Here is a 16,114-nt window from a genome sequence, read left to right as displayed (position 1 = left end):
GATTTTAAGAATTAATTGCAGTAACTCTTTTTGCCTTTCCTAAAATTTTATTTTTATTGTTCATAATATGGAATCCTAAAGATGCATTTCCACTTGCGGATTAAGAAAGGGAACCGTTTGTTGTTGGGAATAGCTGTATCTTTTATTCTTTTGAAACTTGAGTTCTCAAATGACCCGTTTCTATAGTCTCTCTTCTAATGCTTATGGAGGCTAAGACTTAAAGTCAAGCATATAACTGGGAAGATTTTGCTCATTAGCTCTAACCCAAGCCCTCCTGCAGTGCTTCACTTCCCTAAAGCAGTTGCAAATTTTAAAAAATAACATTTGGCTCTTGGAGAAGAAACCCGGGGAAAAGCTTCACCTGGGGAAAAGAATTTATTCTTCATTATTCCTTCTATGAAGGCATATCCAGCACTTAAAATATATTGTTCTAGGGGTATTTCTGTATTGCTTTGTTTTGATTTTTTTCTTTGCCTTTTTGAAACAAAGACACATAGAGAAGAGAGAAAACTACAACTTGCAAAATAGAAGGTTATTGAAATCACAACAAAAAGTGAAACCATCAGAACGAACTCCTCTTAGCCATACTATTTTTCTTATCAATCATTTGGATTCCTATTAATCCAGTAATGTGATGTTTGTTATAGATTGTTGTCATTTCAAGCTGATTATTTAAAACCAGTTTATTTTAAATGTGTTTTGTTATTGGTGGTGTTTTAATTTTGTTTACAATTTCAATATTATACATAGATGGGGCTGATTATCACTTATGATTCTGAGACAGTGGCAATCTGCCTGTCTTTGACATATGCAAAACAGATGTTTTAAAGATTTGAGAGTAAAATTTCCTTCATGCTTCTGGAATGGCAGAATGGAGCACTAACAAGAAATTTTGTAAAATGTGGAGAACATACATATAACTGCAAAGAGTCCACCACTTCAGTCAGCATCCACCCTAATTGTAAATTCATAAAGTAGATAAACATAGGAATACTTGTATTCTCTCTAGCTACATTGAATTAGTTTACTTTTTTTGCATATGTAAGTAGTAAGATATTAAAAAATGTACATTTTCAATTAAGTACAAAGTCTATGTTGGTGTATGTTATGAGTGACCACCTATTAAGGGATTTTATCAGATTATCTCTTCCCTCTCTGTCATTTCTCTGTGTGTGTGTGTGTGTGTGTGTATGTGTGCGGTTTCTCTGTCTCTCTTTCTCTCTTTTCTTCTTTTTCTTTTCCTTCTTCTTTACCTTTTCCCTTCCTGTTTTTCTCTCTCTCTTTTTGTGTCAGACTCTGGAATCCCTTTTTTGTCCCGCAAAGGCTTAAAGCAATGGCCCCCTACCTTTTTGGTACCAGGGACCAGTTTAGTGGAAGATAATTTTTCCACAGAGAGAGCTTCGGGGGAATGGTTTTAGGATGAGTCAAATGCATTACATTTACTGTGCACTGTATTTCTATTATTATTACATTGTAACATATAACAAAATATTTATACAACTCACCCTAATGTAGAATTGGTGGGAGCCCTGAGCTTGTTTTCTTGCAACTAGGTAGCCTCATCTTGGGGTGATGGGACACAGTGTCAGATCATCAGGCATTAGATTCTTATAAGGAGCATGCAGTCTATATCCCTCGCATGCGCAGTTCACAATAGGGGTTGTGCTCCTATGAGAATCTAATACTGCCTCCAATCTGACAGGAGGCAGAGCTCAGGCGTTAATGGGAGGCATGGGGAGCAGCTGTAGATACAGGTGAAGCTACCCTTGCTCACTGCCTACTCTTCACCTCCTGCTGTGCAGCCTGATTCCTAAGGGGTCTTGGACTGGTACTAGTCCATGGCTCAAGTGTTGGGAAACCTAGGCTTAAAGGATATAAAATCTCTGGGTAGTTTCTCAGCTTTATACTCTTTTATTTTAGAATTGACAGATGATCTTATTGGGGAAAAAAAGATCTCTTTGTTGTTGTTAGGGGTGGTGGTTTTGGTAGATGCTGTCCCTGTAATTTTTACTGTTTTGTTAGCTCTTAGATGTTTTCAAAGAGATAATTATTACTGTGCATATAGCTTTTCTAGTTATTCTCAGCGTGAGCATTGGTCTGAATTACCTTTTCTATCTCTGCTGAAAGTAATCCTTGCAAAATTGCATTGGTAATATTCAACCATCTTGTTGAATATAGGTGGGGCCCAGTAATTTCACTGTTATGTAATTTTCACTGTGTGATTCTTTCCTCCAAAAAGGGTTTCTTCAGCTACTTCGAGAAGCCCGAGAATGCTTCCAAACAGGAGATGTTAAATGCCACAAATGAGAGTTCCATGCTCAGATTCACCACATTAGTGTTTAAAGCTTGGGATAGCATGGGGAGAAATGCCAGATATGGGTGAGGGGGAGGGAGGCAGCAAATCACACTGCCATGAATGCACCTATGCAACAACTTTGCATGTTTTTCACATGTACCCCAAAACCTAAAATGCAATTAAAAAAAAAAAAAAAAAAAAAGAAAATCTTGAGGCAATGGTCTATGTCGCTAGGAAAATTACCCGCTTTGGGTTCCTGCTCTTCCGCACTGCCTGGATGCCTGTTTTCATTCTGGCCCTGGCTGCTGCTACATCTTCCTGTGGCTTAGGTCTTTTCTCCCAGTTTCTCAGGCTCCAACTTCCAAGTACTTTTGCATCTTCTTCAGCATTTTTTCTGCCTCTTCAAGTTACTGAAGCTTTGGTCCTTGCCCATGAAGGTATGACTTCAAAGAACTATCACAATAAATTACAGATAGAGAGTCCTTATAAAGAGTCATCATATATCTCAATTATTACTGCACTTATTGTGAATCTCTCAATACTGAGAAAATAGGGTTAAATATTTGAGACAAGGTCACACAGCTGATATCTGGAAGAATCATTTTTCAAACCTGATTCTTCGGATGCCTTTACTCTGTTATTTTCTTTTTAGACATGCTATTTTTCCAAAACAATTCTCACATATTAAGTTCCTCAAATATAATTTAAAAATAAAGTTGAACTAGACAGGTCAATAAATGCCTTAGGATAGTTGATTGAATTAATAAGAGAAATTAGCAAATAGAAAAGAGGAAATTTCAGTATCACTCGATTTCATTCTTTAGAGCCTTTTCAACCCTTGTAAAAGTAAATATCTTGGGGCCTTTAATTATTTAATTGATTGATAACAAAATTGTATGCCTCAAAAATTTGAATCACTTAAACAGAAATAAAGTACCTAGGCAAATTCTGAGAAATTGGATTAATAAACTGAACTGCTGATATTAGCTTCAATAATATATTTCAGTTTAAAAACACACTTGTAAATAGGAGAGTACATTTGTATATAAAATACATTTTATTAAAGAAAGAAATGTACCATATCTTACAATTAACGTTTTTGTCAGGATCCTTTGTCTTTTGGGATGATTTTCTTTACATCTATCTTGAATATATAATAATTCATTCTCTTTCATATATTGAATAAATATACTAATTTTTAAAAATTTGGTTAATATCTGGCATTTATTTATTCTGAAATCTTGGCCAATTGAAGGAAAGTCTAATGTTTTCTCTTCCCTTTAAAAATATAAAATGTATCCTATAATAGCTGCTGCTATCTGCTGTAGAAACAAAAATCTAGAATTCTGAACATGGGACATTTATGAGGAAACATATTATGATAAAATAACACATTATTTCTCTATATAATGCTTACTGTGCATCGATTACTATTAAGTCCCACATAGACTGTGAGTTTGGGAGCCATAGCAGAGAGTAAGGAGCCCCCATGGTGCTTCAACCAACCCTGGCCGTTAATTGTATAATCTAAGTGGCTCATTGGAAATCGTAGGAAGTGTCTTTGCTACACAGGCAAAAAAGGATGATTGGAAAGATAAGATGCAAGATGAGAAAGCACTGCTACCCCGTGAAGTCAAGTGACAAGAACATTGTGATTGACTGTGTGCAAGGCCATTGTTAAATTGAGCAGAATCAAGACTGACAGAAAACTCTGGGGTTGGCAATCAGTGAGTCACATTTTGTTACATGCACAAGGATCAGAATATATTTTATGAAACACATAGGAAAGCTAAGAGGCATTGTGGAAAGAAAAGAAAAGATATTAAAAAGTATTTTGGGAGTTAAGCTTACTTCAGTTTTAAGAAACAGGTAAAATACATTTTTAATGATAGGAACATTTTTGTGTTTGCCACCAAAAGTATAAAGGTTAATATATTCAGATAACATATAAGGCATAGAAATAACTTTGAATCTTCAACACAGTTTTTTAGTAATCAAATTACCAATAAATTTAAAAATAGAATTAGTAATTTAAAAATCTAAAGGATACAATAATTTGGAATGCAAGCAATAACAAATTACAAAGATATCTTTAATAATAATGTAACTCTAAAAAGCTTTATAGAAAAGTTTCCAAATGTGAGGACCTTATAGTTTATAATAACAAAGTTGTTTTCGTATTTTATCTCTATAGAAACATTTTTGTTCTAACAAGAATTTCACAGGTGTTTGGATCAAGTAAATTTAAAATCTCATTTTACATTATTGTGAAATTCAGAAAAAATTTCTAATAGAAGCATATAATGTCCTAAAGGCATATTTTAAATTCTATATTTGTCAGTAGGACAAATTTTGAATATTCCTTATAATTGAAAATATTCTTAAGAATCTATAAGATTTAAAGTCTCCTTTTATTCAACACAGATTAATAACTCCAAATCATTCATTTATTCTTTAATTAATTCCTAACCAATATCATCCTATTGCCCTACTGCTTATACAACATTGAAGACGTCCTGTTGCATGTTTCAAGAACCTCAGATGCTGTGAATGAGAATGAGACATAAACAGTCAAGTAGACAACAATAGAGAGAGAAGGAGAGAAAATATATAAAAAAAATACAGGTCATTGGGTGACCAAGTCTGGGAAGATTCTATAGAATTCTTAAGGAATGGAGAAGCAATTCAAATGAAAGTGACAGAGACCATTTTAGCAAACAGAATACCATGATTTAATATAGAAGAGCAGTGAGAAACAGCATGTCGCATTTAGGATAGCATGAGGAAATTTGTTACTGGAATGCAAAGGACTAAACAGTAAGTAGAGAGGTGGCTATACCCTAACACTAACAAAACTATATGTTGATATCCACCATTAATATAGATGCAAAAATGTCAACAGAGTTCTAGTGAACTGAATCCAGCAATGTATAAAAATGCTAATGCACAATTATCAATGTTTATTCCTGGAACACAAAGTTAGTTTAATATTTAAAAATAAATCAATTTAAATATAAACAGAATACAGGAAAAAACGTGTAAACATATGAATAGTTGCAGAAAATCACTTGGCCAAATTCCTCATCCAATTATGATGTAATCTATTACTCTAGCAATGAAGGAGAACCTCCTCAATTTGTATTATGTAACTAAGAAAAATCTAGAGCTAACATCTAAAAATATTTTCCTTTAATATTGACAAGTCAAGGATGTCTACTCTTACCATACCTATGAAACGTAGTGCTGGAGGTCATAACTGTGCAATAAGAGAAGAGAAATAAAGAAAAGTCATATGGACAGGACATCAAGGATTGCAACTCTTTATTCAGAGATTACATGATTGCATATTTAGAAAATCCTGATAATTCTAAAATAAATGTTAGAACTGATAGTGAGCTTAGTAAGATCACAGGATACAAGATCAAAATACAAAAATCATTTGTAACGATATATAAAATCAATGAAATGTTGAATTTTTTAAAAGAATGTCATTTGTGTTAGCATCAAAAATATGAAATATTTGGGAATAAATGTAATAATAAATTAAAATAAATGTACACCTTTATATATATGTATATATCAAATAATGTATAGCATATATATGTACATACTCATATACACACTCATATGTGAAAGAAAATGCAGTGTAGATATTTACTAAACAGCTGCTCAACAGAAAAATCAACATGAATCAAACTGATATGTCCTGATATGGTACTGTGGCACTGTCTGTCTCATAAACCAGGATGGTGGAGAGAGAAATATAAGGAGAACAAGAGAAAATATTACTGCATCAGCTCCATTAATATTAATAAATAATACTGAAAGTACCCAAGGAATACTACAATAGTTATACTTTAAACTTTATTATTTTAAATGTATCAGTAAAAAGTTAGTGTTAACTTGTCCAGAGCTGATCTCCTACAAGTTGATTTTACAGAAAAGAAGCTGGAAGGGAGTCTCCCAGAAAGCAGTCACAGACTAGTGTTAGGCAGTCAACTCGAGAGTTGCCAGAACAGCAATATTATTAAGCTTTACTGTTCCTTTTCTTCTCTGTACTTACAGATATTCGGAAAGTATTTAATTCTTATTTCATAACAAGTGAGTTTTATAAAAAATGTGAAGAAAGTTGATAGTATTATTTGATTGCATATGTCTTACTGTGGGTACACTGGTGTTTAATATTAGAGTATTTACATATAATGACGAGCTAACTCTATGACAGATATACGTTGATGTGAAAACTTAATTCGTTTTTCTTATACAATAAATACTGAGTGATCACTATATGAAATGTGACTACCATAACTACAAATATTAGGCCCATAGCAGGGACTTTGCTAAATTAGAGATGTCAAATGCCCACCTGAGAATGGTACCTGATGTGTGATAGGACAGCTGAGTAGAAATAATTGAGTCAGTATGGCTGAAAAGAGATCTTATTTCAGGCAGACAAATAACAAGTGTGAAAGACATGAAGCAAATGTAAGCCCTACAGACAGAAGAGAATGAAAGTGGAGTTGTAAGCGAAGAGAGCACGGTTTTATACAACCTGAAGCTGGAGAATTTGGCTGCGGCCAGGCCGTGGAATTTAAAAGCCGAAGAGAGGAATTGTGAATTGATTCTAAGAACAGTGGAAACAATTCTAATGGCAAAGAATCATGAGTGGGGTATGACACAATTATATAAGTTTTGACATTATATCTCTGACTAGTTGTAAAGAATTCAGATTAGACGCAGTCAGGGGGTGCTTTCCGTTGTCCACGTGAGAAATAATAGTAGATTGGGCAAGGAATGTTGTGGTGTAGTCAGACAGATGTAATCAGAATTAAGCTATTTGAGATATTTAACATACTTACTGATGACCAAATAGGGCAAGAGTAAGACAGAGATTCACAGCGGACCTACAGAATTGGATGGCTATTGGTACCATTCACTGAAATTGGGAATATTGAAAAAAGGTTAAGTTTTGAAGAAATAGATGGCTAGTTCAGTTTTCAATTTCTTGTTTTGGAGTGCTTTTTGACATTCTTCTAATAGGAGATATTGTATGTTCAGTTGTCTGCATCAATCAGAAGCTCAGAAGAGAGGTCTGGGCTGGTAGCATACATTTTCCAGTTATTTAAATATAATTTTCCATAAACAGGCAAGAGAAACAACTGTGGATCATTGAAGCAGAAGAGTGAATTTATTGGAAGGATTACTATTAGCTAGAGAATTATTTAATGTAGTCACAGTAGTAGGGCTAGAAAAGAATCAAGAGCAAAGAAAGCAAGGTGGCCAAATCAAAGTAAAAATCACACCACAGAGCTCATACGGTAAACAAACTGATATCTCTTTACCCCACACCACTGAGGCCTCTGATACGGCTGGAGCCATCGCAGGTGCTGTGAACACCACGCTGCTGTTGCTCCTACCAGGAACACGAAAACGAACCTTTTACTTTTTGTGATTATTTTTTGTTCCTAGTTGGATATTTAAATTGCTATGCGTTTGATTATTCAACTTAGAACATATGTTTGTGCTGGAAAAGTGCACAGTTGTAACTTCTCTGAGTCCCAAGCAGTCCTATTCAGTGTAGAATTTCTCACCTACAAGAATGGGGTTCAGACAGTGAGCAACCAATATTGCAACAAATGTCCATTCCAGTCATTATACTAACTATATAATAGATTTTTAAAAATGTTTTAGGAAAATAATATAGAGTGAGAAAATAAAAATACTTGTAGTTAAAATTCTAACTAATTATTTAGATATGGCAGAAAATGTCTCAGCAAGGCTTAAATGTGACTCTCCTTAATTTTTGCCCCTGTATGTTCTTGTGGTATTTGTCGACTGATTAATATCCTGGGTTTCGCTTTTATGATTGCCTTCACACTTGAGTATAGTAAGGAATTATGCATTACCCACATTTTATTCCATGAAAACTCTCTTTGGAGACTACTCTGCATATGAGTCGGCAAGACAGAAAGCAAGTAGTAAACTACTGCTTGTCTAGACTTATGATTAAAAAGAAGCAAAGATTCTATCCTCACCAAATTCATGTGCTGAAGTTCTAATGGCTCCCCAATGTGACTGTATTGAGGGTAAGGCCTTTAAAGAGGTGATTCGGGTTAAATAAGGTCATCAAATCTAACCTTGATCCAATAGAATTGATGCCCTTGTTTGAAGAGAAAGAGACACCAGAGCTTTCTCTCTTCCATGTGAGGGACACACTGAGAAGGTGGCTGTCTGAAAGCCTGGAAGAGAGGCTACACCAGAAATTGACCATGCTGGACCTGATCTTAGACTCCCTGGCCTCCAGAACTATGAGAATAAATTTCTGTTCTTTTAGCTACACAATTTGTGGTAGTTTGTTATGGCAACCTGAGAAGATTAACACATTAATACATTCTCTGACTTTTAGTAATTTTGTGTTCCTTATGGTTTCAGGAAGATGAGAGAAGACAATGGTATATGTCACATAAAATCATCAGCTATGCTACATTACCTATACGATAGATGATATTATACAGTATATTGATAATGTTTGAAGAATTTTTCATGAAAGGATAAAATGAAAATGTTCTGTATTAAACAAAACATTTTAACATTTACATATTACTTAAAAATTTATTTTCTTTTATGATCTAGATTGAAGAAATTTTTCCATAAGTAGTAACTTTAAGTGCATAGTTATAGTTAATATACCATAGTGTGGATAATGGCATAAACAGTTACATTAGTTTAATTATAATTCTTCCTTAGAATTCAGTTAGAATTTATGCAATTGAATGATTACACTGGACAGTGTTCTGGGCTTTTTCCTAAGTATTTGGCTTGGGAGTTGAAGGGTGGCTCAGAAGATAACATTTGTCAGAGAAAGGAAAAAAATGAGGTGATCACTGTCCAAACCTCTTTCAAATACATTTACATGGTAGTTTTAATCAATCAGTAACATTGTATGGGTCTGTAAGACATTTTAATAATCTGTCACTTAAAACAATCTAATTTCAGACAATCACTATTTTGTTTTATTCTCCCCCTATTGACTATGAAGGTCATAACACTGTAACTGTAGAACCTACATACAAATTGATAGATATTTGCAATGCATATGGTTTCCCTGTACCTTCTCTACACACTTCAGGAGAATTTCAGTCTCAGCGTACTTTCCCCTTGCCTTCCCTTGCAATACTGAACAGGCATGAGACCTAGGCCTGTTTATATGCAACTTGATATTTAATTTTTAAGATAATAAATTAGACAAGCAGATACTTAGTAGAGTCCATAATCTTAAAAGAGAAGAGGTAAAGACATATAGCTATTGAGGATAGACGTTGTCTTGAGTCAGATATTCAGCATCTCACTGTGGCGTATTAGTCACATAATGGAAAGAAGTCAAGAAGAGATGAAAGATGCGTATATTAAAATAAAGGTGTGTTCTTGCAGGTGGACGGATTCAAACCAATCACTCTGTTTTTTCTTTCTTCTAAAAGTTTTGCATACATTCATTTATTGTCTAATGCAATCAGGAAATATTGGATATTTTAATTCAGGGGTTGTTTTTCTGCTAGGAAGGAAACAGTGCCAATCAAAGGGCTGAATGTGTTTCTTCAGTCTCAGTTGGCTACATGGTGTGAAGCCAAGGTGCTTTTCGTTTGCAAAAGCTAAACATAAGTAAATAAATATTTAAGACTTGACTTTGAGAGTCAGATCTCAGTGGATTCACAGTAGAATCATTTTACTCTAAAAGACAACTTTAAAGAATTTTTACTCAAATGTCTAGAGCATTAGACATAAGTTCAGTTATGTTTATTAGAGAATGCTAATAAAAGTCCTCCTAGGCCAGGGCAAATAATTACAACAGGAGGAAGAAGGTAGCAAGATGGAGGATGAGAGTGACTAAAGATAATGGGAAGTCTAAGAAGAAAGGTTTCTGCTCCACTTTTCTCTGGTAATTTTGGAAAAGAACAACTCTTAATCGGTGCTGTTCACAGTATAGTGCAAATTCTATTGTGGCATTTTAGAAAGAGAAGGGGACTAAAATGGTACTACCATGCCTCTTGTGGATGATGTGTGTTACGAAACATATCCAAGTCTTTTGGATTCAATGAGGTCTGAGAGTAGGACCTGACATTAACATGGACATTCCTCCCAACATGATAAGCTAAAGAAGGAAGCAAGTTTTGTAAGAGGCCAGTGTGGCTAGAGGAGACTGACTAAGGTAGAGAAAGTAGTAAGAGACTAGGGAGAAAAAAAAAAGATTAAATGTTTTAGTACTTGGCATTCATGGCAAGGATTTTGGTTGTAGGTAAATGGAAACCCATTGCACGTTTTGAGCAGAGGAGTTACGTTATTGATTTTCATTCTAACCGGGTTATACTATTTTCTGTGTTAAGGATAGAAAGAGTGGAATTTGGAAGGCAGAACAAGGTAAAGAAATTACAGGAATAAACCAAGTGAGAGATTACAGTGACTTGTTAATGTGTTAGCAATGAAATGAGTGAGAAGTGGTCGGATGGTAGATGTGTTTTGGACTCTTCCTCAAAGAGACTGTTTCTTGAAGTTAGACGTGGTTATGAAAATGTGCTCTTCAGTGGAGTGTGAAGGGAAGTGATATGGGCCACTTCTAGAGCTGGCCCACAAAAATCTCCTAAATGATCATCCACACCCTGTCTCTCATTGATCAAATGCATAGAGAACATCAAAGGACTTCCTATAGTCTTGGGTTAGTCAGTGAAAGGCTACTGGGTCCCTAAATCACTGGGAATCAGACCACCACACTCATTCTGCTGACGCAAATCAACTGTGTGTGAGCAAAAATTAAATTTGCTTTCTTTCTCATTTTTGTTTCTTTGTTTATGTATTTATTTTGAGACAGAGTCCATTCTGTCACCCAGGCTGGAGTGCAGTGGCTCACTGAAGCTTCTACCTCTCCAGCCCAAGTGATCCTCCCATGTCAGCCTCAAAATGAGGTTGGGACCACAGGTGTGCACCACCATGCTTGGCTATTTTTTTTTTCTTGTAGAGACAAAGTCTCCCTATATTGTTCAGGCTGGTCTCAAATTCCTGGGCTCAAGGGATCTTCCATCCTCTGCCTCTTAAAGTCCTGGAATCACGGGTGTGAGCCACGGCATCCACCTAAATTTTCTTTTCAGCAACTGAAGTTTGGAGTTGTTCATTACAACACTTAACTTATATGGACCAGATTATTCATCCTGCCTCAACTGCTGCCTCCTAAACGCTAAAGAAACTCATCCTACCAACAAATGCAAGCAATAGGTAACAATCTTATTTCATGCTGACAGAAGCTAATAAGAAAAGGCGTGAAGCATGCTGGATGTATGGCTGAAGAGATCTTATGTCTAGGATAAAGGCAGCAGCAATGATTTAAGCATAGGTTCATTATTTCTTTTGTTGTCGTTATTATGACAGTGTTAACAGTTGTCAGATACTTGGGTTTGTTCCTTTGGTTGCCTTATTCAGCACTTTTTTCTAGAAAGTGCTTAGCTCATAGATGACAATCAATACATCTTTTTTTTCTTTCTAATAAAAGGATGATTGATGATGTGAATTAAATACAGGAGGGAGTTCCTTTATATTTGTCAGTATACTTCTCTTACCCTCTAACTAGGATATAAATAATGTAACTTACTTATATTTACATCCTTGTAACATTTAAAATCTTGCTTCTTATATATAATACTATCAATAAATGATTGTTGAATAAATGCTCAATAAACATTTGTTGGGTTGACTTTTAGACTTGGTCTCTTTCCATAAATAAGAAATGAATTCACTTTATATAGTCTTTTAAGATGATTTTGTCTATAAATTCATATTTTCTTCTCAGAGGCAAAACTCTGTAATCAATGTGAAGAATTGTTTTTCATCCTCCTACAAAGTATGTATTTCTTTTGAGTAGGAAATACAAGCATTAGAGAGATTTAGAGATACCAGGAGGATTCGCAATCAAGTAGCTTAGTTCCTCTTTACTTTCATTAAAGGGGTGAAAGGCCTTTGGAGTTCATGAGACACTAAAATGAATGATGCATCCTAATTAAGTAAATGTTCAGTTCCTTTTCTTAGATGCAACACTATACAAAATATGGGAAGAAAAAGATCAATTTGCTTCATATCAATCTCTCCAATGAAAATAAACATCCTCCTACTCCTTGCCAGTTCTTCTTTTGGTGGTCTCATTTTAAATCTCAAAACTTTGTAAATATTTTGTTAATTTCACCAGCTTCTGCATTGAATCTTGTGTGTAGTGTCTTTTCTTCATACTAAGATTAGTACTTTTCACGTAATCTTCAAATGTAATGAACATTTTGCACTTTCTCACATCTATATAAATATCTGTTGTACCTAAATCAGCATGTGTTGGGTGCTAATATGTGTGAGGCTATATGTTAAGTAGTATATTCTAAATAAATCAAATTATGTAGTGTTATCTACCCTTAATTCACTAATTTCTGGAAAGCAGTGCTATGTCTATTTTTTCCTACTCTGATTTCCTATCCATACGCTATGTAAATGAATAGGAAGAATGAACTTTGTTCGTATTTTGTGGGGACAGAGTCTTACCCTGTTGCCCAGGCTGGAATGCAGCAATATGATGATGGTTCACTGCAGTCTCAACCTCGTGGGCTCAATCAGCTCTCCCGCCTCAGCCTCCTGAGTAGCTGAGATTACAGTGCACACCAGCACGCACAGCTGATTTTTGTATTTTTTGTAAAGACCGTGTTTTGCCAAGTTGCCCAGGCTGATCTGGAACTTCTGGGCTCAAGGGATCCTCCCCTCCTAGATCCTCCAATGAGCTGGAATTATAGGTGTGAACAACTGTGCCCAGCCTCAACACAGTTCTTGACTCATGAAAGTTGGTGGTTTGCTTAGTACCTGGAGAATGGAATGATGATGAAGCAAGAGTTTGCTGTTAAATCAACTGGTTCCTAGACAGGAAAGAACATACTACTTATGTTCTACTCTGTTATGACTATTTGCTTCCTATTGCAGCTGTTACAAATTGCTGCAAGTATGACTTATAGTAACACAAATTGAATTAGTTTTCAGTTCTGGAGGTCAGAAGTCTGAAATGGGTCAGCAATGTTTCATTTCTTCTGGAAGCACTAGGGAAGAATCTTCCGTTTTCCAGATCCTAGAGGGCATCCTGCCTGCATTTCTTGGCTCTTCTCCTCCCTCCTCCCCGTCACTCCACCAATGCCTCTATCCTCACATCTCTCTGACCCTTTCATTCTACCTCCCTCTTGTAAGGATGTTTCTGATTACTTTGGGCATGTAAGCTGATCTAGGATATCTTCTACATCTCTAGATACTTAGTATTTTAACATTTGCAAAGTCCCTTTTGCCATAAAAAGGGAAGCTATGACAGGTCCTGGGAGTTAGGATGTAGACATTTTGGGGGCCATTATTGTTTCTACCACACCCATACCAGTTAATCATTAAAATCCAGTTACAAGGAAAGATTGCAAGGAAGTTGTATCTTATAATTTCCTTGACTAGTCTCATATTTATTATTTTTGTAAGTTTTTTCAAAAACTGTACATATATATACATGTATCAATATGCATAAATTCATATATCCACTATGCCAATGAATATATTTTAGTCACCACACTAGTAAATATTGATAGTACAAATAATTTAGAAAATAATCATTTTTGTTAATGTCAAAAAATGTTAATTCTGAGAACTTTGAGTAGCAAAATGTTAAAAAATTATAAACTGACAGTTTCATAATTCAGCTTATAATACTACAAACATTTCACTCTTCCCTAAATATACTTGCACTTAGTTGACAGATGAAGAATGTACACTTATGTAAATACCTTGTTAATATTATATGGCATTTTCATCATATTTCTTCAACAAACTAGGAAATACAATATAGTGAATAAAAAGAATTCAACAATGTCTTTTAGTAATTTTTATGGGCTGGTTGTTTACATCTTCCCAAACTTTGTATTTTGATGCCCTAGTCTTCGTGTGACGATATTTTAGGTAAAGAATTAGGGAGGTAATAAGGTTTACAGTGGAATATAATGGTGGGACCCACATAATGGCATTGGAGCCCATAAAAACAGTAAGCTCTCTCCCTCTCTTCTCCACCTCCCCCTCCTCTGCTTTGACACACCTGTGCAGTCGTGTGACCACACAGTGCTAACTGGAAAGCAGGTCCTCTCTATGAATCAAATCAGCAGTCACTCTGATCTTGGAATTCCCAGCCTATGTTGTTTAAACCACCCAGTTTATCATATTTCACGTAACAGCCTGAATGAGCAGACTAAGATAGAAACTGGTAACAGTGCTTCAGTTTCCTCATACCTCACTTCTCTCATGTTAAAACAGTAGGTTACTTCACAACATGGTGACAGGATTAAATTAATATGGTGGATAGTAAGATATTTATAAGACTATAAAGTCTTGTGGAGAGGTCATGATTTCTAATATAATTTTATTTATGATGCCAAACATATGTCAAATATTCCAAACATTTTTTGAGGAATGCTATGATTTAATAACAATATTTCTAAATATTAGATAAAAATTAAATGCGATAAACCTTTGTAAGAATGTTAAAGAGGGAAAAATTGGTTAAGTCCTTAGTTTCATCCATTAAATTAATATTTATTGAGCTCCTTCTCTATGCAGAGAGATGTGATGGGTGGTGGAGATACAGACTGAATGAGTTGAGAATAAACATGAAAAAACGTAATCACCTTTCCTTCTTTATGGAACTGAGAGTTGACAGTATGTGCTTTGAAGTAGGTTAAGCTTGGCACCCCCATTATATGCATGTGAAAACTAATTTCTTTTCTTGAGACAGAGTCTTGCTGTCTCCCCCAAGGTGCAGTACCGTGGTGCCACTCGGCTCACTGCAACCTGCACCTCCTAGGTTCAAGCAATTCTCTTGCCTCAGGCTCCCAAGTAACAGGGATTACAGGCACGCGCCACCATGCCTACCTAATTTTTGTATTTTTAGTAGAGACAGGGTTTCACCATATGGACCAGTCTGGTCTTGAACTCCTGACCTCAAGCAATCCTCCCTCCTCGGCCTCCCAAAGTATTGGGAAAACAGGCAGAAGCCACCATGCCCCATCTGAAAACTAATTATTGATCACACAAAACACACACAGCAATACAAATGCTACTGAAAAATGCTTCTAGAAATGCTTATATAAAGCACTAATTTTTCGGATTAGTGCAAAAATTTTTATTTTATAAGCATACACTATAGACATTTTAAAATGTTTGATTTGATTCTACGTTCATCTTGTTGAATCCAAGAATGATAACCCTTTTGAAGTAATGATAACTGCCAAATGGATTTTAGTGCTGATATTCTACTTCAGAATTGCCATTTTCAAAACAAAAATGGCTTGCATGTAACACACAAATATTGATGTATATAAAGAAACATTGGTATGGCCCAAACCACTTCAGAACACTGAACATTTCTAAGTGGTTGACGTCTTGCAGCCTTTATTCAAATTGGAACTTTTTTTTAAGCTAATGGAACCTGTGTGGTGAGATTTTTTTTTTTGTACATTTTATATAATGTTTCCATTAAAAGGCACTGTCTTAATCTCTGCATTTCTTTCATATTTTGTGTGTATGTGTGTGTACAACTTCAGATATGTGTTAGATTGTAATTAAACTTCTTATTTTGAGATGACAGCTTTCCTCTTAGAACAATCCTATTTCTATACTTTTAGGAAATTTAAAAAGTAGAACATACAGGTGACATAACAGAGTATGACACTGCAAATGATTGGAATTGTGGACAGTTTATATTCCATGAGGGAGAGTAGTCTA

The 16,114-nt window shown here is 35.1% G+C and overlaps 1 protein-coding gene across 1 annotated transcript in view; it reads left to right on the top strand.

The window, feature by feature from the left end:
- BRINP3 (BMP/retinoic acid inducible neural specific 3) overlaps window positions 1-16,114 on the top strand; it is a 523,484-nt gene that overhangs the window by 123,939 nt on the left and 383,431 nt on the right. The gene's annotated exons all lie outside the window — the stretch shown is intronic.

Source organism: Aotus nancymaae, unplaced genomic scaffold (genome assembly GCF_030222135.1).
Source record: "Aotus nancymaae isolate 86718 unplaced genomic scaffold, 86718_ANA_hifiasm-v0.15.2.pri h1tg000108l, whole genome shotgun sequence".
NCBI classification, from domain to species: Eukaryota; Metazoa; Chordata; class Mammalia; order Primates; family Aotidae; genus Aotus; species Aotus nancymaae.
The sequence above is the reverse complement of the archived record's forward strand: the minus strand, read 5'-3'. Positions and strand labels throughout refer to the sequence as shown.